This window comes from Coregonus clupeaformis, chromosome 37 (genome assembly GCF_020615455.1).
Source record: "Coregonus clupeaformis isolate EN_2021a chromosome 37, ASM2061545v1, whole genome shotgun sequence".
Classification (NCBI taxonomy): Eukaryota; Metazoa; Chordata; class Actinopteri; order Salmoniformes; family Salmonidae; genus Coregonus; species Coregonus clupeaformis.
The window spans coordinates 18,915,620-18,935,079 of record NC_059228.1 but is presented as its reverse complement, the minus strand read 5'-3'; the positions used below and the strand labels follow the sequence as shown (position 1 = coordinate 18,935,079).

At 44.3% G+C, this 19,460-nt stretch overlaps 1 protein-coding gene across 1 annotated transcript in view; it reads right to left on the bottom strand.

The window, feature by feature from the left end:
- Window positions 1-15,160, bottom strand: part of LOC121553365 (spectrin beta chain, non-erythrocytic 1) — a 107,877-nt gene extending 92,717 nt beyond the window's left edge. The window contains exon 1 of the mRNA XM_041866419.2: window positions 14,993-15,160. The gene's annotated coding sequence lies outside the window, so the exon portion shown is untranslated. The remainder of the gene's footprint in view (window positions 1-14,992) is intronic.
- Window positions 15,161-19,460: the final 4,300 nt, after the last annotated feature.

The window sequence follows — 19,460 nt, the reverse complement described above, 5'->3', positions numbered from 1 at the left end:
ACTCATTCAAGGGGTTTTCTTTATTTTTACTATTTTCTACATTGTGTAATAATAGTGAAGACATCAAAACTATGAAATAACACATATGGAATCATGTAGTAACCCAAAAAGTGTTAAACAAATCAAAATATATTTTATATTTGAGATTCTTCAAAGTAGCCACCCTTTGCCTTGATGACAGCTTTGCACACTCTTGGCGTTCAAGACCATTATAAATATATCTGGCCAGCTCACCGCAAAATTTGATGTCTTCCTTCGCAAAACACTTCAATATCTGGTTCTCTAAACATTTGGGGAAAGTGAGAAGTCCTAAGTGCTTGTATTTATATAACTGTAAAGGACTTTAGTCCAGAGTTAGTGAGCTATGCTGCAATGTTAGTGTCAGGCAGCTAGAGAGACAGCCATGCATTTTAAGTGACCAGGCCCCTTATACTCACTATTAGTTCCATTAATACTGCTCAACATGAATAGAAGGCCAACAAAGGACTCTTCACATAGGCAGAAACACATAGGCCAGTGGATTTTCTAAGTACAGCAGTATCAAAACAATACTTTCCAAACCATAGAAGCTATTTACAGTACCATTATCCAAGCTGAGGGGCATTTTGGTACCTTATGTGATTATGCATGAGGGCAACAATAGTTATCACCACATTTAAAAAGAGGCATTAAACTGAAACGTTGCCAATATATTGATGCATCTCTATTGAAAGCCAAAAACTGCATATCCCTAGCCAGGGCACTGGCAGAAACAGTGCATTTTCCAGGCATACTGTGGTCTGGATAACATGACTCTCCCTCCCACTCTGCTCAGAGAGTATAAACACTCAAACGTTCACTCCCACAGATTTCCTGCGCTTACGCAACTCCGCCAGCCCTGCTGCCAAAAAACTATTCTCCCTCAGACACCAAAACAGCCACTACTCTCCATGCATGGGTGGGGGGGAGTGGGGGACAGGGACGGGGGGTTGGATATGGGGGCTAAGGGAGAGAAGGTTGGGGTGGGAGGCCAGCAGCGGGCCACAGGCTTTAGGGATCGGGGGACTTTAAACCTAGAGCGTAAGTAATAGAACCAGACAGTTATGATCTGTGCTTAGAGGGCAAAGTCATTAGCGATTCATGTCCACAGGCGCAGGGGGCAGAGTGGCAGCTGAGAGGAGGATAGAGGAAGGGTAGAAGAACAGAGAATTGCCAAGCAAACAAAAGACAGAGACAGACAGATATGATATCAATATTAAAATGGTTAAGGTAAGGGTGGGGTTAGGGGTAGGGATGTCCCAAGGATCCGGATTGCACTAGCCTTAAAACCTACCCTTCAGGAGTCTGTTTTGGAGGTGAAGCAGAAGTTTCTCATTGCACGAGAGGGAGAGAGAGACAGGGATGCTTGACCAATCTTCCAGCCCACCCCTCCATCACCTCTCATATCACTCAACAACTTGTTGGATTTTTGTTGGATCTCTGCCACTTTCACGTCATGCCTGGTATGCCATTAACCCAGGTTTTACAAATGAGAGGATAATCCCTTTAACAGACAAGCCTCGTGGTACTGTAAATAAACCAGGCATTAAGTGACCATACGTCTTCCAGTTGGCTTCTGGTCCACATCAGGCAAGATGAACAGCTGGGTAACAGACTCTGCCAACTGCACTGTGGATATTTCATTTCAGAGGAGCGCTTCCCTGTCCTGAATAATAAAAGGCCTGTTTAAAGAAGCTGATGCCAAATACGTTTTATAAGATGAACTAGGTTACGTCAACCACAAAAATCTATCAGTTGTTCATCTGATCAAACAAAGAGAGGAAATATTCTACAGCAGTTCCCTGGTCCAATATATATATTTTTAACTAAAAGCCATTAAGGCCGGGACAAAATCCCTAGTGAATGAGATCTGACATGACCAAGATGACCCTGATAACCCTCCAGCCAGCTAATGCAGACAAATCTAGTTGAGGCTTTACAGATATACAAATTTGCACAAATCTGATAGAGAAATGGTCCTCAAAATAATTCCCATTTCCTAGCACATGAGAATAGACCCATTGACAGTTTTGCGCTAAACAGATGGCCCAATTCACAGCACAGACGCTTCAACTGGGAACAACAAATTTCACAAGGCTGTGTAGCATAGCCCGAATTAAGCTAATCTGCTGCTCATGGGCTTGGACTGAAAGAAACAATACTTTGGGAGAAAATAAGGCCCAACGTCTCTCCGTGGGTGCGGCCCGTCAGTCCAGTCAGAATGGCGACTACGAACAAACAATAGCATGATGTCACTGACATACAAAAGTAGTAAAAAACACAAGACAGTTTGTACCGCTAAAACTACACTGATATCATCATCATCATCATCATCAAGCCTTACTAACAAACTAGCAGCCTGACAAAACTGTAACAGTTGATGGGTACTAGGGACAGGCAGAAATCAAAATTATACATCAACTAATCTCTTATTAATAAGGCATCCAGACAGTTCAGCCAGTACAGACCCAGAGGACTGGAGACTGCCCAGCATTTTATGGCCACTATGTCACCATGGAAACTCACAATCTGCTCTTTGGGAGTCCTTGAGGACCAGCAACGCCCACCCTAAAGTGGGGCGGACATTTTGTGGTTAGTGGGAGTAAGGCCCAGTGATGGGATGTTTAAATGGAGGACTTAGTATGGGGTGGTCTTGTTTTGAATATTCTCTTTTTTTCGTCAGCTTAACGTTGTAGATGAACCACAAGCACACAGCAAGAGGACATCAACAATGTAAATAAACAGTGAACCCTCAACAGCAAAATATACTTCACACCTTAAATCTGGGCTCTGATAGCCCACGGGAGCTCTCAGCACATTGCATAAGGAGCTGCTGAATGTGGAAAGTGAAAAAACGTTGACAGGAAGCTCCTAATGATCATCTGAATTGTGTTTGGGATGCCGCTTCATCTGGTTCAACTGAGGCAAAACAGGGCACCCCGCTGACCGAGAGCTCTGCTGAGAGACCGGTTGGGACAGGAGCAAGGGAAAGGACTCCTGGGAGCTATATCTGGGGAGACAAACAACGTTGTGGTGAAGCTAAGTCTGTCCAAACCCTCTGTAAATCACAAACTGTCAGCAATTCTATCCATAACGACACTGAAATAACACTCGCTGTCTTGCTTGGAAAAGGGATTTTTACATTTCTCATCACTTTAGTAAGCAAATGAAGGGTGCAAATCGCCATTCATCTGAGACGGGCAGGATGGACTTAAACAAACAGGGTCAAGAGGACCCTTCAGAGCTCAAGATCGCTCCCTCCCTGCTCGAATGAGGAATGGCTAACTTCAACCAATGCAAGCTGATACGCATGCATCAATTCAAACTTTGGCCAAGACATTCTAAACATAAGCCAATATATAGCAGGACAACCGTTAATTACATGGAGGCTTGCAAGTCAAGGCTGACAAATATTCACATTTGGAATCACAGGTAGAGTTCTCTTTCATCTTTTGGTTTCTTATGAGCAGTAATAACACTCACCCACTGTCCCCATTAACTACAAGTCCTCCTTTTAGGGAAAACAAATATTACCTACAGTGCTGGACTTCACCCGAGTTTGACCGGTCACTGGGAGGCCATGTTTTGGATTAGACCTCAGGATTTAATAACACTCTCAGCTGCATCTATCAAGCAGATTTGATTCAATTTTCGTGTCTCATCTCAGACATTTGCACTGCAGACAGCACAGGTTGTTCCCATCTCGGCCCAGGGTGGCACAGTATTGGTGAGGAGGCAAGGAGAGGGGAGGAGGGCCAACATCCCATTATTGATTACCTGCTTAGTGTGGCTTTAAGAACATTCAGCATCTGTATCAGCAGAGAGCACAATGCTGAACTCTCATCACTAGTCCTTTACTAAAATCTATACTGCCAACCCACGGAAACTGTTCACTCTTTGAGCTTCCATTTCTAGCATCCCGAAGGCTGTACACAAGCTTTTTGTAGCCATCCATTTGTAAGATATTTATGTTGTGTTAAAGTCTAGGCTGTTATTGTTCAGGAGGTATAGGAATACTGTTCATACAGTAATGCATTCCAATGATTGTATAAAACAGATGGAAAATGGTCTAGAAAAAACCAAATGGGCTTTTGTCAGTAATCAATAATGCTGAATAAAGCCGCTTAACTCAGTAATATAAAAACAGCAATTATCGAATGTGCTTAGTATATTGGGACTATATTCAAGTACAGGTTTTGGCAGCACCAGTGGGAGCCAGCACATTCTAAAACTCCGACTGTACACCGACTGTACAAAACATTAAGAACACCTTCCTAATATTGAGTTGCGCGCCCCCCCTACAACGTAGAAAATAGTCAAAATAAAATAAAACCCTTGAATGAGTAGGTGTTCTAAACCTTTTGACCGGTAGTGTAAATAGTAAAGTACATATACCCCCCAAAAAACTACTTAAGTAGTACTTTAAACTATTTTTACTTATGTACTTTACAGCACTGGGTGGTGGACCATTACAGATACACATGAGAAACGGTTGAACATGAAAAATCCATCAGTGTTGCAGTTCTTGACACAAACCGCTACACCTGGCACCTACTACCATACCCCGTACAAAGGCACAGGAAGAACACTCGCCTGCACTTCACCCTCCCTACAGTATGTGTTGTAACTCCTCCATACCTCTAGGAGGAGGGCTAGGGCTGAGCCCTGAGCAAACGCACGCACAGACTCCAACATCCTCAGTGCGTTCCGTCAGCGCAGCCCTATGCAGTTCAACTGGCGGCACGCAAAGCCCCGGCCAGATTAGAGAGCCTCTGTGAATCATCGTATCTCACCTTGGATGATTTCCACGGCATCTCGGACCATACTGCTGCTCCTCCCCCAGAGCATTGTGGGATGTCATGTTAATCTATTTAGATTATATACGCGAGTCTCTGGACATGCTCACATCGCCCTGGTATTAGAGCAGAGCTGCACGGGAGCTCAGCTGGGTCACCCATTGGTCAGTCACTTATTTTGGCAGGGTAATGGTTAGCACAGCACGCAAGCTTCTGAAGTACAAGATGCTGTTGTTGACGTGAGATCGAATCTCGCCTTGGGCAGACGAGGATCGACTATCACGTAGTTACTGTGCATCAATAAGGACAGGAGTTGTTCCTGACCATGTGACCTGGCCAGGAAAAGGCCAGCCATTGGACGTCCCCAGTTGTTGTTACTCTCAGCTCTGATGTCAGACACCAATCTCCTGCAGCTGGGTGACATTATCGGCAGGTCAGACGAGCAAACGATCCCCTGTCCACTGGGGAATCAATTCTGGGTGGCGACTGGGAGCCATGGGGCTGAATGATGTGTTCAAGGACACTCTCCCAGGGCCTTTCCTGTGGACCCCACTCTATTCCCAGCATGCCGTGTGCGGGACAGTGTGTATTTAAGGAAAAATAATACTCCAGAGCAAATCTCCTTAATACCCCTGCGGCACAGCTCAACCCCCCCAACCCCCCTTCCACACAGCCCCCAGCCTTGGTAAAAATGAAACTCCCACAGCAGTGTATTGTAGAGACAGACACACTTACTGACAAGGCTCACAAGCATCCACACACACACACAGGCACATTGAAAAACAAGCAAACGTCAAATGAAGGAGAATCTGGACACAGCACTGTAGTAGGATATTACAGTACAGTATTATTTTGGAAAAGCTTCTGCCATTATGCTGGTTAACATATGCAGTTATTCCAGGGACCTCTAGCCCTAAGGCTGGAGAGGATCCAGACATTACAGGATCCAGACAGCGTGTGTTGAGGCTTTGTCATTATAACCATAATATTACTGACAGTGAGTCCCAACAGGTACTGATCCTGTGATCCTGAGGGTGAGACTGGCAAGACATCACAGCCCACAGAATCTTAATGATAACAGATCCACCGAATTAGACATACGCGCGGAAAGGAGCATTTAAAGACCCTTGCCATGTCCCAGGGGGATGTCTAATCGCTCATTCTGGCAGATTTATTCTGGGGTTCCGCCTGTATAGCCAATATCCACAACAAACTCCTGAGCCTCCTCTGTCTAGAAGCACAGAGCAAACACTGGGTTTCACACAGACTATCATTATTAACTCTTCATGTCACCCGTTTTCACAGCCTCTGACTTCTACCAGAGGGGTCTGCACTGTGTTTAAATAGAGCTGTGTCGAAATATCTCATGTGCTCAAAAATTCAAAAGTGCTTAATTTTCATTTCCTTATGTTGACATTATGTGGGGGTGTTTGCAGAATGATTCTTCAGAGAACAGATTAACAAACATTGTATCTCTCCTTGGCTAGTGTTTTACACCCACCATTATCACGGAGCTGCCACATCTGGGAGTTTTTAACAGAACTTTTCATTTATTTGGAATGCGAGCATCCACCACTTTCTGTGCATAAAACACCACATGCTCACAGCCTGTGTGTAGTGTCACAGCTAACAGTGTGAGTAACAGACACGCCTTTGGCCACATGCAAATCAAATTAAAGTAATCCCAGAGAAGGTCATTTCGCAGACTCCCCCTTCTCTCTCCACCTCTCGAGTTTTCCCATTAGCAAAAGGCAGAACTCAAAAGCCCAAAAAAACGTACATTACATTCTCTCAAAGACACACACATTACCAATGCCTTGGAGTTCATACATTTACAGATCAAAAATATAAGCACAACATGTAAAGTGTTGGTCACATGTTTCATGAGCTGAAATAAAAGATCCCAGAAATGTTCTCTCAAATGTTGTGCAAAAATTTGTTTACATCCCTGTTAGTGAGCATTTTTCCTTTGCCAAGATAAGCCATCCACCTGACAGGTGTGGCATATCAAGAAGATGATTAAACAACATGATCATTACACAGGTGCACCTTGTGCTGGGACAATAAAAGGCCACTCTAAAATGTGCAGTTTTGTCACACAACAATGCCACATATATCTCAAGTTGAGGGGGCGTGCAATTGGCATGCTGACTGCAGGAATGTCCAAAAGAGATGTTTCCCTTTAATTGAATGTTAATTTCTCTACCATAAGCCTCCTCCAACGTCAGAGAATTTGGCAGTACGTCCAACCGGCCTCACAACCTCAGACCATGTGTAACCATGCCAGCCCAGGACCTCCACATCCGGCATCTTCACCTGCGGGATCGTCTGAGGAGGGGATGGAGAGGGTGCTAAGGAGTATTTGTCTGTAGTAAAGCCATTTTGTTAGGCCTGGCTCCCAAATGGGTGGCTCCCAGGCCCACCCACAGCTGCGCCCCTGCCCAGTCATGTGAAATCCATAGGGCATTATTTATTTATTTCAATTGGCTGATTTCCTTCTATGAACTGTAACTCAGTCAAATCTGAAATGGTTGCATGTAGCATTTATATTTTTGTTCATACGTCCATAGCTCCTAGGCCTGGGGCCAGGCACACATGGGCTCTTGGGTGTGCACACAATACAGAACTCACAAACTGCCTGGGTCCATGAGTGAATACACATGACTCTGGTTTTTTACATTCAGACTCAAACCCATCGATGAACTGTAGCTGTTATCAGTTGAGCAGTAGAGACAGATTTGTTGCCAAACCCCTGAGGTCCAGCACCTGGTAAACACACTCCCCCTGTCAAGTCAAACATCACACATTCAACAGACCAAGCCTCTCTACACACTCCCCCACTGCCCACTAAAACACCACCAGTCAGCTTACTCTACTTACCCACAACACCATAAGCATGATTCCACTCCATCCTTATACCAAAGAACCCATGAATCTCTCACACACACACACACACCTCTCTACCACTTCAACAGTTCTGCACAATCTCCCACTCCTAAACGGTTGTTTAGAATAGATGACACCATGGGTACAACTGTAGTAGTCAGACTGAACCCAGCTGAGGTCATCCCTGGGCCTCACAAAGATCACCGTGGTTGTACACACAACGTGAGGCAAACCAGGATCAGCACTGGAGATTTTTAACAAGCCTCACACAGGTTCTGTGTACGGCAGAGTGTAAACAGAAAGGGGAAAACGTCATCTCTGTACTGCGAAGAATGGTATGATAAAAATGGTGGTGGTGGGAAATAAACTACATTTTACATTTTAGTCATTTAGCAGACGTTTTTATCCAGACAACTGTTTTTTTTTTTTTTTTTCATACTGGCCCCCCGTGGGAAACGAACCCACATCCCTGCCGGCCAAAACCTCCCCTACCTTGGACGACGCTGGACCAATTGTGCGCCGCCCATGGGTCTCCCGGTCGTGGCCGGCTGCGACAGAGCCTGGACTCGAACCAGGATCTCTAGTGACACAGCTAGCACTGCGATGCAGTGCCTTAGACCACTGCGCCACTCGGGAGTCTACTAGGCTTAACTGCTCTTGGCAATAAAATAAATGGATGCCAAAGACCTTGAGGTAAAGGACAGGAGAAGACACAGAGGTACAACTTTCAACAATGAACTCTGATCTCTCCATTTATACAGACATGTCCACCAGAGACGAGGTAGAGAGAGAGAAACTATCCATCTCTTAAACTAAAACGTCCAATGGGGGGGGGGGGGAAAGAGCGAGAGAGCGAGAGACAGAGAGAGACAGAGACATCTGGGAGTTTTTAACAGAACTTTTCATTTATTTGGAATGCGAGCATCCACCACTTTCTGTGCATAAAACACCACATGCTCACAGCCTGTGTGTAGTGTCACAGCTAACAGTGTGAGTAACAGACACGCCTTTGGCCACATGCAAATCAAATTAAAGTAATCCCAGAGAAGGTCATTTCGCAGACTCCCCCTTCTCGCTCCCCCTCTCGAGTTTCCCCATTAGCAAAAGGCAGAACTCAAAAGCCCCAAAAAACGTACATTACATTCTCTCAAAGACACACACATTACCAATGCCTTGGAGGTCATACATTTAGATCCCAGATCCCAGAAATGTTCTCTCAAATGTTGTGCAAAATGTGTTTACATCCATGTTAGTGAGCATTTTTCCTTTGCCAAGATAAGCCATCCACCTGACAGGTGTGGCATATCAAGAAGATGATTAAACAGCATGATCAATACACAGGTGCACCTTGTGCTGGGACAATAAAAGGCCACTCTAAAATGTGCAGTTTTGTCACACAACAATGCCACAGATATCTCAAGTTGAGAGAGCGAGAGAGCGACAGAGACAGAGACAGACAGAGACAGACAGAGACAGAGACAGAGACAGAGACAGAGACAGAGACAGAGACAGAGACAGAGACAGAGAGACAGAGAGAGACAGAGACAGACAGAGACAGACAGAGACAGACAGAGACAGAGACAGAGAGAATATGTTTCTGGATGAAACAGAGTGGTCTATATTTAGCCAGGGCTGTGCTGGGAAAACGCAGCAGTTCTCTGTCGCACCGTTCCATTTCCTGCTGGCAGCTTTCTGCCCCTGCCTCCTTTCCCCTCCCTGATGGGACTCCAACCCACTTACAGCCTTGTGGATGAAGAGCCAGAGAGGTTTCCACCAGGCAAGGTGACCCCAGCCTCCACAGCCATTCTCACCCATAGGAGAGCAATCAGCTCAGCAGACCAGGGGTCCCAGAGATGGAGGCGCTACAGTGGGGATATACAGGTCAGGCCTAACCCTCTCACAGGGAAATTCTGTGTTGAATTGACTTGAAAGGAGCACTGTGACATTGGAGATGTATATAAACCTGTGTAAGACAACAATAACTATTCCATGAAACAGAGTCTATTTCAGATCCTGTGACATATTTTTCTTTTGATCTGTGTCATAAAACAAAAACAGGAACCAAAAGTTAACAAGAGCAAAGATCTAAAGGGGAATCAGCAGTTAAAACAAAGGGTTCTACCTACCCCCGTTTGGGTAAGAAGCTGAGGGAAGGTCTGGAGCAATGTAACCACTCAGATTCATAGACAGAGCTATGGATGCAAGGACTGACCATCCATGATATCAAAACTATAGTTTTAATCATGTTGTTTTCAGGCTATATTAGTGTTAATTTACATTTACTTTGTTTACAAACATTGGAGTAAAAAAAGCGTATATGTTGAGTTCTGATGGTGTACGACAGTTGACCTAAGCTTATGAGGCATTTATAAGTTATATTCTTCAAGAATCAATGGGTACATATCATTAATTTATAAGTCTAAAAATGGATGTAGTAACTACAGATTGCCCCTTTAAAAAGGACAGACCCAGAACAGACCCAACCAAAAGTAGAATCTCATTCCCTGGATTGCAGAGAGGGAGAGAAGGGAGAGGACAGAGAACAGGTTCTCACTGCAGGGCAGGCTGGCCTCATTCCTGAAAATAGACATCACCTGCCTGCTTGTCTGCCACGAAGTTCAAGTTCTCTTTCAGTACAATGAGCTTTCCTCAGTCCTCCCAGAGAGCTAGAAAATAAGTGTTCCTCCTTCAGTAAACAAACACCCATCACTTCACAAGACAATAAGCCTCTGTGAGAGGTTAACAGGATTCCCCCAGTGGGAAAATGTGTGAACACTACTCTGCACTAATTACTGTGACGACACAGGGCGAGTTCGTTTTGCATGGCCCGGTGCCCCGGGTGGGCGAAGTTTGAACATTTTAGACCATTCCATTGGTCCTTAAGTGAAATCACCACCCACCCGGGGCCCTGGGCCATGCAAAATGAACTTTCCCACAGATACTGGCCTGGTACATAGGCAGAAAACAAGAGAGAGGATAGAGAGAGAGAAAGAGAAAGAGAGAGAGAATAGAGAGAAAGAGAGAGAGAGAAAAAAAACACTTCATTCCACAGGGCCGTGGGGTGAGACAGGGATGCAGCTTGAGCCCCACCCTCTTCAACACATATATATCAACAAATTGGCGAGGGCGCTAGAACAGTCTGCAGCACCCGGCCTCACACTACTAGAACATGAAGTCAAATGTCTACTGTTTGCTGATGATCTGGTGCTTCTGTCACCAACCAAGGAGGGCCTACAGCAGCACCTAGATCTTCTGCACAGATTCTGTCAGACCTGGGCCCTGACAGTATATCTCAGTAAGACAAAACTAATGGTTTTCCAAAAAAGGTCCAGTTGCCAGGACCACAAATACAAATTCCATCTAGACACTGTTGTGAGCCCTTGGCCTAAACATCAACGCCACAGGTAACTTCCACAAAGCTGTGAACGATCTGAGAGAAAAGGCAAGAAGGGCCTTCTACACCATCAAAAGGAACATACAATTTGACATACCAATTAGGATCTGGTTACAAATACTTGAATCAGTTATAGAACCCGTTGCCCTTTATGGTTGTGAGGTCTGGGGTCCGCTCACCAACCAAGAATTCACAAAATGGGACAAACACCCAATTGAGACTGCATGCTGCAAAAATATCCTCAGTGTATAACGTAAAACACCAAATAATGCATGCAGCATAATTAGACCGATACCTGCTAATTATCAAAATCCAGAAGAGAGATGTTAAATTCTACAACCACCTAAAAGGAAGCGATTCCCAAACCTTCCATAACAAAGCCATCACCTACTGAGAGATGAACCTGGAGAAGAGTCACCTAAGCAAGCTGGTCCTGGGGCTCTGTTCACAAACACAAACAGAGCCCCAGGACAGCAACACAATTAGACCCAACCAAATCATGAGAAAACAAAAGATAATTACTTGACACATTGGAAATAATTAATAAAAAAACAAAGCAGACTAGAATGCTATTTGGCCCTAAACAGAGAGTACACAGTGGCAGAATACCTGACCACTGTGACTGACCCAAAATTAAGGAAAACTTTGACTATGTACAGACTCACTGAGCATAGCCTTGCTATTGAGAAAGGCCGCCGTAGGCAGACCTGGCTCTCAAGAGAAGACAGGCTATGTGCACACTGCCCACAAAATGAGGTGGAAACTGAGCTGCACTTCCTAACCTCCTGCCAAATGTATGACCATATTAGAGACACATATTTCCCTCAGATTACACAGACTTACAAAGAATTCGAAAACAAATCCAAATTTGATAAACTCCCATATATATATTGGGTGAAATGCCACAGTGTACCATCACAGGGCAACCAGTGAAGGAAGGGCAACCAGTGAAGAACAAACACCATTGTAAATGTATTTTCCCTTTTCTACTTTAACTATTTGCACATTGTTACAACACTGTATATAGCCATAATATGACATTTGAAATGTCTTTATTCCTTTGGAACTTTTGTGAGTGTAATGTTTACTGTTCATTTGTTATTGTTTATTTCACTTTTGTCCATGATCTATTTCACTTGCTTTGGGAATGTAAACATAGGTTTCCCATACCAATAAAGCCCTTTGAATTGAAAATGGAGAGACTCTTTGATCATTCTAACCACAGTCACACTCATGCTAGAGCACAATCCGAACCAGCACACAAACCTAATGGCCTGCGATGCCAGTCGTCCTAAAAACTGAGCAAAGAACGTGACTAGGCTATGGACTTGTACAGTATGTGTGTGTCACCGTTTCCTCTTGGATTGCTGAATAGAGCAGTATCCAATACTCTAAAAGGGCACGAGGGTTTGTGAAATGATGTGGTAAATATTGACATTAATATTCAATAGCAAGAGGCAAATATACACTGAGTGTACAAAACATTAGGAACACCTTCCTAATATTGAGTTGCACCTCCTTTTGCCCTCTGAACAGCCTCAATTCATCAGGGCATGGACTCTACAAAGTGTCGGAAGCATTCCACAGGGATGCTGGCCCATGTTGACTCCAATGTTTCCCACAGTTCTGTCAAGGTGGCTGGATGCCTTTGGGTGGTGGACCATTCTTGATACACACGGGAAACTGTTGAGAGTGAAAAACCCAGCAGCGTTGCAGTTCTTCACACAAACCGGTGCGCCTGGTACCTAATACCATACCCCGTTCAAAGGCACTTACACAAAAGTAACCCAAAAGTATGTGGACATCCCTTCAAATTAGTGGATTCCGCTATTTCAGCCATACCCGTTGCTGACGTGTATAAAATAGAGCACACCGCCATGCAATCTCCAGAGACAAACATTGGCAGTAGAATGGCCCGTACTGAAGAGCTCAGTGACTTTCAACTGCCTCTGGAAGCAACGTCAGCACAAGAACTGTTTGTCGGGAGCTTCATGAAATGGGTTTCCATTGCCGAGCAGCCGCACACAAGCCTAAGGTCACCATGTGCAATGCCAAGTGTCGGCTGGAGTGGTGTAAAGCTCGCCACCATTGGACTCTGGAGCAGTGGAAATGCGTTCTCTGGAGTGATGAATCACGCTTCACCATTTGGCAGTCCAACAGACAAATCTGGGTTTGGCGGATGCCAGGAGAACGCTACCTGCCCAAATGCATAGTGCCAACTGTAAAGTTTGGTGGAGGAGGAATAATGGTCTGGGGCCATTTTTCATGGTTCGGGCTAGGCCCCTTAATTCCAGTGAAGTGAAATCTTAACTGTACAGCATACAATGACATTCTAGACGATTCTGTGCTTCCAACTTTGTGGCAACAGTTTGGGGAAGGCCCTTTCCTGTTTCAGCATGACAATGTCCCCATGCTCAAAGCGAGGTCAATACAAAAATGGTTTGTCGAGATCGGTGTGGAAGAACTTGACTGGCCTGCACAGAGCCCTGTCCTCAACCCCATCAAACACCTTAACATGAATTGGAACGCCGACTGCGAGCCAGGCTTAATCGCCCAACATCAGTGCCCGACCTCACTAATGTTCCAACATATAGTGGAAAGCCAGAAGAGTGGAGGCTGTTCCAGCAGCAAAGGGGTAACAACTCCATATTAATGCTCATGATTTTTTTAAATGAGATGTTCAACATACTTTTGGCCACATTGTGTATATATTTTGTCTTGCCCATTCACCCTCTGAATGGCACACATACACAATCCATGTCTCAAGGCTTAAAAATCCTTCTTTAACCTGTCTCCTCCCCTTCATCTACACTGATTGAAGTAACATCAATAAGGGATCATAGCTTTCACCTGGTCAGTCTATGTCATGGAAATAGCAGGTGTTCCTAATGTTTTGTACACTCAGTGTAGACGCTGCAGCAGAGCAATGACTTATCACCAAACTCTCCTGCATCACGACTGTTAGTGCCACTCGGGCCAGCAAAGCCCATGCCATGGATATCTCATAATCACAAGGCGTTCGTAACTAATTAAAAGGCTTCAAAGCCCACCTTGCTCAATAGTGACATGCCGTTTGGCATAAACATGTGAAGATGTGAGGCAAATGGGGACTTAGCCACCAAACGCTCGTTTCAGCAGTTAGGGTGTGATTTAAATTGTGCCAATGACATGACGTCACTGAATGTTTTCAACTCGCCGTAAACATTAAAGAGTAGCCTCGAGCCACATGTAGCGGGGAGCACAGACTCCGCGTGACATTGGCCTACAGCGAGGGATACATGCATCTCCTATCTGATTACATAATGGCTTCAAGTTATACAGACGGCACCTAGATGTAATTGTAAGTCAATATCATTACGCACATTTAATACAATAAATTCCAGAATTTTGCTTTGACTGTCGCAAGTTATCAGTGTTTGGTTTGAAATCATCATAGCAATGTGTCTACAAACAAGGGTGGCCTCGCCTGCATCTCTTCAAAGAGCAGTAGGCTCCTGTGTGTATACCGTTATATACATTCTCAAACCTCCATATTAACATGGCGCAATGTGTAACTGCGAACTAAGTAGCCTACAGATTAGAAACTCTGAATGAATGGCCTTTGGAAAAACACAATGCTTCAAAAATACAATATAAATCTGATAGTGTTCCAAGCAAAAACAACTTGAAACAGAAACATGAACTAGCTTCAAAATCTGATTGCATCCCTAGCAACGTTGATAGAAAAAGATCCGTCCGGTTCCACAATTTTTGCAACAGTAATTGATTCTAACTAGATACAATTAAACCATTCTTATCGCAGGGTAATCTGTCTACAGCGTTCCGGAGCGTAGTCTCGATCACCGAGAAGAGCACCAAGCCAATATTCTATCTCAATAAAATAATTGCACAAACTTACCAATCAACAATTTCGCAATGAACTTCACTGCGGAGAAGCCTGCAAACAGCACGTAGCCAGTCACTGGACGAGAAAAACGCAGAATCCTGATGGAGTCCTCCTCTCCTCCTTCCTTGCTGCAACAGCACCGCCAACTGCAGCACAATCTCGATAATGGGCGGAGATTTCGTCCGCAAGGTCTCATGCACGAAGTGGGTTCTGCGCAGGGCTACCTCATCAGTGGTCGCGTTCCCCTGCTCAGACGTTGCTTGCATCAACCAATGGTTGCGTGCCACGTCATGTACTGTGTCATCGACTGACAGATTGCTATAACATATTGTTAACTGATACTTAAAATCCCTGTCCAGGCGTTGTAAAATCTTGCAGACGTCAACAACGTCTGAGCAGAGGAATGCGTCCAACATCTCCACAGAGCCGTTTGAAATTAGAAGTGGGACGTTATTGCGGTCTGTATCTCTATGCTGCCACTGTATACTATGCAGTGTCAGCATAGCTATTTAATTAAATGTAGCATTTTACATACATTTGCACTTGTATCAACCAGCTGAGAATTAATAAATTAAATTAAATCAAGACTGGTGAAAGCTCAAGCCGAAGAAAATCGTGTGTCCTAAACACATTGGTGTAGACACATTGGAAATGCTTTGTGGAAATTCTTGGAAGACTAGATTGTTTCATCATAAAGTCAAATAGAGATTGTTATATAGAGAAATTATTCATTTACATTACATGTTCGCAGACACTCGACTTACAGGAGCAATTAGGGTTACATGCCTTGCTCAAGGGCACATCAATAGATTTTTTACCTAGTCAGGTCGGGGATTCGAACCATTTTACATTTTAGTCATTTAGCAGATGCTCTTATCCAGAGCGACTTACAGTTAGTGTGTGCATACATTTTCATACTGGCCCCCTGTGGGAATCAAACCCACAACCCTGGCATTGCAAGCGCCATGCTCTACCAACTGAGCTACACGGGGCCAGCAACCTTTCAGTTACTGGCCCAAAGCTCTTAACAGCTAAGCTACCTGCCTCCCCCAATAAAATACTGTGTTACTGTATATAACAACCGACAAGGCAATACAGGCAGCCTAGAATACAACATAAAATAAAATCAAAATATGTCTTAATTAGCCTTTTTGTTTATTCTCTATTCTCTATCAAAATAGAGAGAGACATTGAAGATATTAGAGAATGTATACCCATCATTTTAGTGAAGTAAATAGTCATAGAGAGAACACTGAAATCCTAAACATGTGAATGAGGTACAGCACAGGAGGCTGCTGAGGGGAGGACGGCTTATAATAATGGCTGGAATGGAATGAATAGAATGGCATGAAACACCATGTGTTTGATGAGTTCGATACTATTCCATTAATTCCATTCCAGCCATTAAGATGAGCCCGTTCTCCCCAATTAAGGTGCCACCAACTTCCTATGAGGCACAAGTACTGTAAAGTAATGGACTGTCTCTTAGAGCCTGTTAAATAACAGAAAACACCATGTACACAAAGCAACTCCCTGACAGGGTCACAATACGTTTTCAAGCTTCCCACCATACTTGTTTTGTATGGCACAAATATAGTAGAAAACTGTTAAAAATACAGTAGTATAACAACTCAACAAATGAGTCCACTAGAAGAGTACACTGTCTGTAGCCCAGCACTGGTTGAATCAACATTGTTTCCACGTCATTTCAATTAAATTACGTTGAACCAACGTGGAATAGACGTTGAATTGACGTCTGTGCCTGGTGGGAGTCATTGTTAGTGCAGGAGAGTCAGGTATTTGTTCATGCTCAGTGCTATGGGGCATAGCTCTGGACAGAGGATCAGAACCATGGCAATTTGGTTTAAAACACAATTTTCACATTTTCTCTGGTTCTGATAAGCAGGCTCTGCTTCCAACATCTGGAGTTGAGAGAGTCAGACAAGCTCGGGTCAGGACATCCCGTTTCCTCCCATGGGGCATGTGTGCGTGTGCGCACTGAAGGGTCTGAATAGACAGGGCCAACCTCATCATATGTAGTGAATTATATGGAGTCTGAAGGCACCTTCCCTTCTCATTAGTAACTTATTCAGACATTGTCATGCTCATCATTTTTTCAAGTATTTTCACAGAATTTACAGTAGGCCGTCTATACTTTTAACAAATATGGAGGGAAAGGGAACGTTTGTAACTCACATCTGTGTTGGATCGAGGTACGGTTCTCATGATAGTGTGTTTACAGGGAAAGCAATCTTGGCTGTAGTCCTGAAACTGTCCAGCAGGCAGTAGATCTTCCTCCCTGCTGTGGAGTCAGTGACAGGAGGACTCAGACAAGCCACTGTTGGGCTCTATGGTGGATGTTGCTCTCAAATCAAATCAAATGTAATTGGTGGCAGATGTTATTGCGGGTGCAGCGAAATGCTAATGTTCCTAGCTCTAACATTGCAGTAATACTTAACAATACAAAACAATACATACAAATCCCCAAAATATAAAGAAAGGAATTAAGAAATATAGAAATATTACAACGAGAAATGTCAGAGTCCAGAATATAAATATATATGTATATGTTGGTGTGTATAGACATTATGGACAGTATATGAATAGAAAAGGTGTGTACAGCAGTAGTTATATAGGATAGGCCTTAACTAGAATACAGTATATACATATGGACAGTAAAACAGTATGTAAATATTATTCAAATGACTATGTACATATGGCAACAGTCTCTGCAGGGTTGAGTATCGGGTGGTAGCCGGCTAGTAACAGTGACTAAAGTTCAGGGCAGGGTACTGGGCGGAGGCCGGCTAGTGGTGACTGTTTAACAGGCCTGGAGATAGAAGCTGTTTTCAGTCTCTTGGTCCCAGCTTTGATGCACCTCTACTGTCTCCGCCTTCTAGATGGTAGTGGGGTGAACAGGCCATGGCTTGGATGGTTGAGGTCCTTGATGATCTTCTTGGCCTTCCTGTGACACCAGGTGCTGTAGATGTCCTGGACGGCAGGCAGTGTGTCCCCGGTGATGGGTTGGGCTAACCGCACCTCCCTCTGGAGAGCCCTGCGGTTGCGGACGGTACAGTTGCTGTATGATGCGGTGATACAGCCCGACAGGATGCTCTCAATGGTGCATCTGTAGAAGTTTGTGAGGATCTTAGGGGCCAAGCTGAATTTCTTCTGCCTCCTGAGGTTGAAGAGGCGCTGTTGTGGATGGACCATTTCAGATTGTCAGTGATCTTCACGCCGGGGAACTTGAAGCTTTTCACCCTCTCCACTGAGGCCACGTCGATGTGGATGGGGGCGTGCTCCCTCTCCTGAAGTCCATGATCAGCTCCTTCATTTTGTTGACGTTGATTGAGAGGTTATTTTCCTGGCACCACTCCGCCAGGGCCCTCACCCCCTCCCTGTAGGCTGTGTCGTCATTGTTGGTAATCAGGCCTACCACGTTTGCAAACTTGATGATTGAGTTAGAGGCGTGCATGGCCACGCAGTCATGGGTGAACAGGGAATACAGGAGGGGGCTGACCATGCAATCCTAGTCCCACAGCTGTATCACAAAACAATGAAGTCCATGATTAAGTCCAATTGAGGACCACTGCATTGATGTTGTTACCATACCTTACCACTTGGTTAAGACAGAAAGGGAAGCAGGTAGTCTAACGGTTAAGAGCGTTGGGCCAGTAACTGTCAGGTCACTGGTTCGAATCCCCAAGCCGACTAGATGAAAAGTGTGTTGATGTGCTCTAAAACACTTCTTGTATAGATAGATATCTTATTTGAAAAGACCACCACTGTTTCTACTTAGTTAAAACCATGTTAAGCTACTTCTCAAAGGAACTTTTCTGGATGACCTTGAGGGGGTCCCAGAATTCTCTCTGGCAGAATTGGATCTGGTCAGCTTAAGGAGGCAGCAGTGTTCATGATGACATAGGGTATTTCCATTCAGACACCAGACACCATAGTGAACAGGCACAGCCATGTTCAACAGCGAATAGGAATTAATCATCACCTCTCTCAAAGCAATCGATCAACCTAACATAGGGTTGGTTATGCCTTTCTGTAGTCTGAACCGCATTACTAGAACATTTGTTTGCATTAGGTCACACTTGAGAAAGAACAAAGGACTTGTCAATATTCCACATATTTTCCAGCACAGGAAACTTGTGGGAATCTTTTTTTCGCACAGTAGACTTTATTAAGCAAAATATATTCAAATGATAGCTTGAGCAAGGTGACACAATATATATTCTCAGCTTTATTAACACTGCCCCCACCATGAAATCACTGTAAATTTGAACTGTTACGAGAAACTTGTGCGGGTTGCTTAGCAACCATTTCCTCTCAGCACATACTCAACAACAGGTGAAGTGACGTGTTGGTGATGTCCCCCCCCCCGTATGGTAATGTAGAGAGAAAGGTGAACACAGAGATGGGATAATAATTGCCCATCTTCCAAAAACATCTGAAACCCTACCTCTTCAAACAG